The sequence below is a fragment of the Bufo bufo genome, chromosome 6, assembly GCF_905171765.1.
Source record: "Bufo bufo chromosome 6, aBufBuf1.1, whole genome shotgun sequence".
NCBI lineage: Eukaryota > Metazoa > Chordata > Amphibia > Anura > Bufonidae > Bufo > Bufo bufo.
This window is the reverse complement of record NC_053394.1, coordinates 282015714-282026249: the sequence shown is the minus strand read 5'-3', so window position 1 is coordinate 282026249 and position 10536 is coordinate 282015714.

The following is a 10536-nucleotide window of genomic DNA, read 5'->3' as shown; positions in this document are numbered from 1 at the left end:
ATTGCCCTTAAGTGATTGCCCTTAAGTGGATGGCAGAGGAATACCCTACAATAGGTATCTGGAAAAAGCTAGTAAACCAGATCATACCTTTTGAAAAAGTACTATATGTGAATAGAAAATGTCCTGAGAAATTTCAGAAAGTGTGGGGTTTATGGTGTGAATCTAACCTAACTACCTCGTCCGGCTCTGCGGTCTCTATAGATTCTTGAAACGTTACAGTAATAAATATTACACGCTTATCATGATTCCAATAGCTTAACTTATCATTACGGGTGTATGCATTTCATGTGTAGTGAATTTAACGCAACTGAATCCGTTGTACTATATTTTACTGTACTTATATCAGAAATAGTCAATTTGCATGTTACTGTATGCTGTATAAGAATACTTTGTGTGTATATGTCTGTACCATGAAAGTGCCTTGTTACTCTTTTTCAATAAAACGAGTTAAAAAAAAATACACTACCTGCATCCTAAAAACATTGAAAAGCATGCTGGAAGCTACTAAACTAATTCATATTACAATTAGTAGTAGTATACCAATCAAAGCCTAAAGATGTAATTTTACAGACGCAGGCGAAGCCCTGGCATTTATACTGCTTTAGTGCTGCATCCTTGTATTGTAATAGAGCAATGAACCCCCTAGTGTTCAATAGGGGAATAATAATATCCTAGCGATATGCCCCCATTGTCCATGATGAGATAACCCCTTTAAGGACCAGAAACATTTTCCCACTCTGTGTTCCAGCAGTCATAAAATTTAAAATAGTTTTTTGAGTTTGTGGGATGTTTTTATTTTTAGGGGGAAAGATTAACAGGAATTTTAACATTATTATGTGGAATTTATTTACCACGTTCTCTGTATGGTATAAATATACATATACCTTCATACCCCTTGAACTTTTCCACATTTTTTCATGTTATACCCACAAACTTAAAGGTATTTTACTGGGATTTTATGTGATAGACCACCGCAAAGTAGCAAGTATGTATGAAGTGAAAAGAAAATGATACATGCTATTCAAAACCATTAGTTGTCAAACAGCATCATGAAAACCAAGGAACACACCAGACAGGTCAGGGATAAAATTGTGGAGCAGTGTTAGGTTATAAAATAATATCCCAAGCTGTGAACAGCTCATGGAGCACTGTTCAATCCATCATCCGAAAATGTAAGGATTATGGCACAACTGCAAACCTACCAAGCCAACACATGGGTGTCCACCTAAACTGATAGCCGAGCCAAGGACAGCACTAATTAGAGAAGCAGCCAAGAGGGCCATGGTCACTCTGGAATTGCTGCAGAGATCCACAGCTCAGATGGGAGAATCTGTCCACAGGACAACTATTAGTCGTGTACTCCACAAATCTGGCCTTTAGGGAGGAGAGGCTACAAGAAAGCCATTTTTGAAAGCAAACCATGAGAAGTCTCATTTGCAGTTTGCCACAAACCATGTGGAAGACACAGCAAACGTTGAAGAAGGTGCTCTGGTCAGATGAGACCAAAGTTGAACTTTTTGGCTTAAATGCAAATCGTTATGTGTGACAGAAAACGAACACTGCTCATCACTCTGAACATACCATCCCCACCATGAAACATAGTGGCAGCATCATGCTGTGGGGATTTTCTTCAGTTGGGACAGGGAAGCTGGTCAGAGTTGATAGAAAGATGGATGGAGCTAAATCCAGGGCAATCCTGGAGGATAACCTGGTAGAGGCTGCAAAAGACTTGAGACTGGGGCGGAGGTTCACCTTTCAGCGAGGGGACGGCACTAAACATACAGCCAGAGCTACAATGGAATGGTTTAGATCAGGGATGCCCAACCTGCGGTCCGCTAGCTGTTACAAAACTACAACTTCCAGCATGCCCAGACAGCCTACAGCAAGGCATGATGGGAGTTGTAGTTTTACAACAGCTGGAGGGCTATAGGTTGGGCATCCCTGGTTTAGATCAAAGCATATTCTTGTGTTAGAATGGCCCAATCAAAATCCAGACCTAAATCCCATTGGGAATCTGTGGCAAGACTTGAAAATTGCTGTTCACAGATGCTCTCCATCCAATCTGACTGAACTTGAACTTTTTTGCAAAGGAAAATGGGGAAAAATTTCAGCTTCTAGATGTGCAAAGCTGGTAGAGACCCCCAAAGACTTGCAGCTGTAATTGCAACGAAAGGTGTTCCTACAAAGTATTGACTCAGGGGGACTGAATATAAATGCAAGCCACACTTTCCAGGAGTATTAAAATGTTTGAAAACCATGTATGGCTACTTTCACACTAGCGTTCGGAGCGGATCCGTCTGATGTTTCATCAGACGGATCCGCTCCGATAATGCAGACGTTCAGAACGGATCCGTCTGCATTAAAACTTAGAAAATTTTCTAAGTATGAAAGTAGCCTGAGCGGATCCGTTCAGACTTTACATTGTAAGTCAATGGGGAACGGATCCGCTTGAAGATTGAGCCATTTGGTGTCATCTTCAAGCGGATCCGTCCCCATTGACTTACATTGTAAGTCTGGACGGATCCGCTCGCCTCCGCACGGCCAGGCGGACACCCGAACGCTGCAAGCAGCGTTCAGGTGTCCGCTCACTGAGCGGAGCGGAGGCTGAGCGCTGGCAGGCGGATGCATTCTCAGTGGATCCGCCTCCATTGAGAATGCATTGCGGCCGGGCGGCTGCGTTCAGGGCCGCTCGTGAGCTCCTTCAACGGAGCGCTCGAGCGGACACCTGAACGCAGGTGTGAAAGTAGCCTATCATTGTCAGGGTGGTCGTAACCCCTTATAGAAAGCAGTGTATAGTGTGATGGAAAAATGAATCAAGCCAGCAAAGGAGGCAATATGGACAGTTACATTACATTAGAATACATTAGTAAGTGCCTTCTATTAACTTTCTGTACATCAGGGATCAGCAACATCTGGCACTTCAGCTGATCTGAAACTAAAGCTGCCAAATCCTATTTTCACTTCTATGGGAGTTACATAAACAGCCGAGTAAGTGTGCATGCTGGGAGTTGTAGTTTCACAGTGCTGAAGTGAGACAACCCATTTAAGGAATGGGCCAAGTTTCATTTTTGCACATTGTTTTTGTTTCATTTCTACCATCCAAGAGCCATAATTCTCCTAATTTTCTATTCACATGGCCTAATGAAGGCTTATTTTTTGCGAGACCAGTAGAATTATTTTAATGGCACCATTTAATTTACTATAGCAGGTTTTGGAAAAAATATATATTTGTGGGGTAAAATAAAAAAATAAAATAAATTCAATTCCACCATTTTTTGGAGGTTTTATGTTTATGGTATTTATTGTGCTCTAAAAATGACATGACAACCTTGTGAGTTAGTACAATTATGGCGACACCAAGGCCCCAGGGGCTCAAATTCAATTCACTTGAATGAGTCAGCTATCTGGAAGGTTGGTACGGAACATCATGGAGGCACTACGGAGTGCTTTCATGGGGTTTCTGTCTGTACCTCCGCACCGCAAAAAATAGAACATGTTCTATTTTTTTGCGGTGCGGACGGATCACGGACCCATTCAAGTTGAATGGGTCTGGATCTGTCGCGGCAGCCGCACAGATGGTGCCCGTGCAATGGGAACGGCCAAACAACGGCGTGTGAGTAAGCCCTAATAGAGATCTGTTAACCCTTTAAAGGGAATCTGTCACCTGCTTTTAGCATTTTAAGCTTTCAACATTGCCATGTTCAATAAAGTACCTTATTTCCTGCAGTCTTCTTCTTACTTTATTTAGTTTTGTCATTTTGATAAAAAAAGATATTTTTCTGCTATGCTAATGAAACTCCAAGGTGGCGTTTTTTTCCCTCTCTGGAGCCCAGTGACGCCCCCCTGCAGTGCCCAGCCCGCCTTAATTTGAAGCCCAAGAACGCCTCCTGATCCTGAAATAAGCTCCCACAGCCCCGGCAAACTGTTCCGCCCCCTCGCCACGTCATCTTCTACCTGCCCTGTTCTTCTTCCTGTCGGCCGCCAGAAATCTCGCGCAGGCGCAGTACCGTAGTTTTTATATTTGTAAAAACTTTATTTTTTTTTACTTTTTTTGTCACCTTGGGTGACAATAACTGGCAATCATTAGATTGCCCATTGGCTTCATTGATCGCTATATTGCCATCATTGAAGACTTCATTTGCACTATACCAATACAATGCTGCCACCTAGTGGCCTGTATTGGTAAAGTCATCTATTAGGCTCTGAAGCCTATTAGAGCAGTGTAAGGCTGGGTTCACACCTGAGCGTTTTACAGCGCGTTCCTACGTACTGTAAAACGCTCAACAGGCAAAAACCAATGATTCCCTATGGGCATGGTTCTCACCTGAGCGTTTTACAGCGCGTTCGAACGCGCTGTAAAACGCCCTACACCCCAAGAAGTACAGGAGCTTCTTTGGGGTGTATTGTCGCGCGTTCCCGCACATAGACTTAGCGGGAACGCGCCTAAATGGGCGTTTGCTTGTTTCCTCGCGCGTATGTAAACGCCCGTAAAAAGCGCCTACAGAATACGCTCAGGTGTGAACCCAGCCTAACAGGTTCCCCGATCTCACGACTTCCGCTTCCGCACTACGCAGATGCCATGGTCACATTTGACCACGGCATCTGAAAGGGAAAATTTATGCGATTAGTCTTATGGCTGATCACATACATGTGCTGCGGGTCTCTGCTATTTAAAATAGCAGAATCATGGTGGAAATGGTGCCCGCTGCACGTGCAAGCGGGCGTCATGTTTGGGGACCGGACCTCCGCTGTACATGTACAGCCGAGTTCCTTAAGGGGATAAGGTGAATAGGATTTTTACACTCTCCATACTGAGCAATGCCTCGCGCATAGCTCAGCATGGAGAACGCCATGGCAGGCCTGTATCGCTTCAGCCATGGCAACCGATCGTAGCCCCGCGTTTTTACTGCTGGGGCTCTGATTGGAGGGCAGAGGGAACCGCCTCTCTCTGCCTTAACTCCCAGGAATGGTGAGATCACTGCTTCCTGTTAGTGCGGGCCTGTGCAGGCTGCATGATACAGCCGGCACCCGCCGTGTATGGAGCAGGCCCGGTGCAGAGGCCGGCAGACGTATAAAGCAGTACATTTATGACGGTGTTATGGGTCAAGGAGCAAGCTCAGCTTGTGAGCCAGCTCCATACAAGCCCTTAACACATATGACGTACACATATGACGTACTTGATTATGTGTTAAAGGTTATTTTCCTCCTGGCCATGGCATATGCAAAGAGAATAAGGTCACTCCGAGCCTTACCATCAGTGGATCTGAAGACAATGAAGAGGATGCAGCATTTTTTTTTTGTAAAAGTACACCCTAGTACAGTAACACTAAAAAGAAAAGTCACATTACTAAAAACAAGAAAATTATAAAAATATTAAAGATAAAAATTAGCACTCTTAGGGCCCAAAACAAGCCGGCCATTAGTCATGTTTTGCGATAATATATACACCAATAGTCAAAAACACACCACTAAAAAACAACATCTTTATTGGTACACATCAATGATATAAATGATAAAAATCAGTCACAAAAGCGGCATACATATACAGAAAAAGGAGGATACAATGGTCCTGTAATAAATAGCTTCATATATCACATGGGCTTAATACATCCAAATCAGGCGCCCAAACCTATCATCAAATCACATAGGTATATATAGATAAATATAGTGCAAAACAGAAGGTTAATATGAGTAACGAATATCACCAGATAATAAGAAATAAAAGGCAGCCATATAAATAAACCGCAAGTGAAACCATGTATTACAAGGACAACCCATAGCCCATAGTGATTGTAAATACAGACCAATGTGCCCCCGACCCCGACATACGTTTCACTACCAAGCTTCCTCAGGGGATAACATATCACAAGCTCCTAACCTATTTATATTCTGTTGATCTATAAATTAAAATCAGGTGAAAATAAGAGGCTGTACCTTGAGCCATGTGTGTCTTATTTGATTCCCTAGTTTGCGTTCCACTGTGGAACGCATGATGTCACTTCCTTTTTAAAGTTTTAATACACCATAGATCTTCTAATTATATAACACAAGGCCAAAAACCAAGGATTAATGACGAGGGAGATAAACATAACCCCCATAATGAGCACTGGCATCATAATTGTCCCAGAACTAGACGAGTCCTCCCCGAATCGTGTTCAGCCATGGAACGCACACCGGACTTCCGGTATGCGTTCCACAGCAAGAACGTCACAAAGTACCCCGAGAACATGACATCTCCAGGCCGTGGAACGCACACCGGAAGCTCTGGTCCACCCCCACAGTCGGGCACCGCGAAATATCGCAAGAACACGTCACCCACAATCACACTATGCGTGCCGTCCTGGAACTCATCATGGAGAGCCATGCTATATACAGGGTCAGGGACTCATATTAGGACAATCTGAATGCCTTAAATTATATAGAAACATGGAAAAGAAACCCTATATGCTATTGCAGATTATTATCTTTTACGATAAGACAAAGGGGGTGCAAAGGAAAACCGGCTTAGTTGTCTATAGCAACCAATCAGATTCCATGTTTCATTTCCTAACGTTTTGATAAATGACCCACCAAAAAGTTTAGCAGTTCGAACCCTAATTATATGACCAAATGGTGCAGTTATCTGTCACACTAGGCAATTTTCACGGGAAAAGGAGAAACTTCCCGCAGTCCTGGAAGCAGTGGCAAATGTCCTGGGCACTGCGTGGAGGGCTGCTTTCTCCCGAAAAGCAGCCCTCCACATACTTTGACTGTATGTGGTGCAGGGATACAGCATCATTAGACACAGCTCAGCCCCCAAAGTGCATTGAGGTCTACAAGAGGGGGCAGGATGATGTATGAAAGGGGTGGCACGCCGCATGACAAGGGAGGTAGTTTGTGAATATGGGTGCATGTCTTGATAAAAAAAGGCCACGTCAATGCCCCCACCCCAAGGTCTAAGGCCTCTTGCACACATTCCATTTTTGCGGATTCTGTTTGCGGTCCGTAGGCGGAACTATTCATTTCAATGTAAAGCCAAGAGAAACAAGTTGATAACACGGCTCTCACCTGCTCCTTCTCTGCTCTGAGCACGGAAGATAGACCGCACTTGGGTGCGGATAACTTGAAATCCAAAACAGAAAACGAACATCCAGTTCGATTTCGCAAAGGTTCAAACGGTACTTTATTAGCGCGGTTAAAAATTAAACATCCAGTCCAACCAGTCTTAGTCTACGCGTTTCGGGCTGTCAGGTATATAAGCTCTTACTCATGACATGCTGAAGACACAACTGTGCGCAGCATATAAAGTGGGTCAACACCTGTGCCCCACATTGGGCTGTCATGTGACCCAAATAAGACGCTGCCAATCACATGCATTAACTCTTCTGTTATATAATTAATTAGCTAAAAACACCAATATTCGACATAAAAGAAATTCTACAGTGGGAAAATCGATATCACTATATCGCATAGCATTATTGCTGCAATATCAGATCCAATCTTGCGGCTCGTAGAGCCCCTACTGCTGCGACTTATGTTAGCCCTAGCTTCTATCAGGACAAGAAAATGTTGCAGCCTAATTGGCTAACAACGAAAGGCAGCTATAGATGCGGACATGGTAAATGCATATGTTGCGATCATACTGGCTAAATCATTTAGATCTACCGCGAATGGTAATGATTTTATAATAAGGTCATACCTTAATTGTAATACAACATATGCTGTATATCTGATTAGCTGTAAGATTTGCCACTTGCGGTATGTTGGCTGCACCACTAATGCTATTAAGGTAAGGATACGTAAACACATTTCGGACGTGCCGCACCATGGGAGCCGCAATGTGTCTGCGGCCAGGGTGCACTTTGCGGTAGCCCATGGTGGAGACACGTCTGGCATGCAAGTACAGGGAATTGAGAGGGTTAAAGTTCCGGTCAGGGGAGGTGATCACAAGAGGAAATTTCTCAATAGGGAATCCTTCCGGATTTTTCAGTTGGCCAGCCACCAGCCTAAGGGACTTAACAAAAGATTGGATCTGATATTGCAGCAATAATGCTATGCGATATATATTTTCCCACTCTAGAATTTCTTTTGTGTCGAAAATTTGTGTTTTTAGCTAATTAATTATATAACTTTTAAACAGAAGAGTTGATGCATGTGATTTTGGCAGCGTCTTATTTGGGCCACATGACAGCCCAATTTGGGGCACAGGTGTTGACCCACTTTATATGCTGCGCTCAGTTGTGTCTTCAGCATGTCATGAGTAAGGGCTTATATACCTGATAGCCCCAAAACGCGTAGACTAAGACTGGTTGGACTGGATGTTTCATTTTTAACCACGCTAATAAAGTACCGTTGAACCTTTGCGAAATTGAGCTGGATGTTCGTTTTCTGTTTTGGCATTCATTTCAATGGTTCCGCAAAAACACTGAATGTACTCCGTATGCATTCCTTTTCCGTTCTGCTGAAAGATAGAACTTGTCCTATTATTGCCCACAAATAACGATCCGTGGCTCCATTCAAGTCAATGGTTCCGCAAAAAAAAGGAATGCATCCGTATGTCTTCCCTTTTTGCAGAACCATCTATTGAAAATGTTATGCCCAGCCCAATGTTTTAATGTACTTATTGTTTAAACGTTATTGTATGCTTGTTTCCGTTCCTCAAAAAAATGGATCACAAACGGAAACCAAATGGAAAAACAGAAGCGGAACGGAAACACTACTGAAACAAAAAAACGGATCCGTGCAAAACCATACGGTCATGTGCAAGAGGCCTAACTCTGCGTGTGTGGCACCTACCAGTCTCTGGGTGACGCTGGGGAGGCTGGTCACTGTCACGGCCTGCTTTTGGCTGCTCCCCCGTTGCCGGATGTTTTGATCTGCGCAACTGGGAGATGCAGCAGCCTTGCAGGATCGGGAGGGACGCGGGTAGCAGGTAACTATGCTGTAGAGGAGGGGCCCGGGGATTCTGGGGTCATTATAGGGCAGGGATGGTGAACCTTTTAGAGATAGAGTGCCCAAACGGCAACCGAAAACCCACTTATTTAATGACAAAGTGCCAACACCGCAATTTAATCTGAATACTACAGTCCAATATCGTATATCTTCCATGTACTTTATCATTTGGCTATAATAGCCTGCCTACATTCAGTGCGCTGCCTGTGCTGTTCATAGTGCGCCCTGCGCTGATGAATGGCAGGAAAAGTCTAAGGCATATTCGTAAACCATAGACTTTTTCAGGGTGCAGGTGCCCACAGAGAGGGCTCTGAGTGCCGCCTCTGGCACCCGTGCCATAGGTTCGCCACCATTGTTATAGGGATTGGATAACCCTTTAAATACTGATGACCTATAATCTGGAAAGGTTATCAGTATATGATTAATGGGGGGGTCTGACACCTGGGACCACGGGTGACGCTAGTGAAGGGAGGCCCCCACCCCCCCAGACACTGGATGTTTTCATCCACGTACAGGGAGAAGCTGCAGTGGCGGTGCGGGAACAAGTATATTCATTGTGAGGGGCCCAACAGATGGGGGGGGGGGGGGGGGCGCATTTTATAGTCTTGGATAACCCCTTTAAGTTCCCTATCAGTATGTCTTTGGACTGTGGGCCGAAACTGGAGTACCCAGTGGAAACCATACAAACTTCTAGGCTGTGTTCACATGTGCACACTGTTTTCCAGCAGCGGCAGCCATGATGCAAATTGAAAAATAGCGTAGAAATTTCCAACTATCTCTGAAAAATTGATAGGGTCAGCAAGAGTTGTGTATGAAGGCACTACAAGGCCCTACACACCCTGTGAAGCAACACTACTAGCCTTACACACCACCTCACCACATGAGTGTGCAAGTTAAATATAGCAAGTCACAATTCCCAAGTTTATATAGCCCATAACCAGAAGCCACGCCCACACAGCGTGTCAAACGAATCAGTTCCCAATTGGTGGCCAGCCAAGGTGGGTGTAACCGGAACAATGACGTGCCAATCCTGATTGGTTCAAACGACAGTGACCATTTTACTACACCCTCTGGTAAGAATGAAGAGCCGTAGCCATGGAAACTGTACCACACCTTACGTTGTATTCCTTGTCAGTTGCTAACAACTCTGTCTTAATACCTAAGTGATATACGACGATAACTAGAAGAGCCGAGCTGCTGTTCTGACTGAGAGCTCGAGCAGGGATAACCTAACAATCCTCGGTTCCTGAACGGGTTGTCGTAAAGAAGTGTTAATAACGTTAGTAAGATGGCCGCACTTTAGCTTCGTGAGCAATGACGCAGGGAGCTTCTAATTAGTTCCGTAGTTTGCACGTGATTGCAGCACGCCTACAGCCTATGAATCAGAATTTGTGGTAGTGCGCCGTAAGGACTTCGTGACGTCACTGGGCTCACGTGACATGAGAATCACGAGGCTTCGAAGCGGGAAGTAGCCTCTGATTAATATCTACATACCGTGCGCTGTGGTAATAAAGATTAGTAATGCAATGTAAAGCTAGTAATATCTAACTATAACCATGGTGTTTAGGGTGAGGCGCCTGGTCAGTTTGGGAGTAAGGCTTCGCG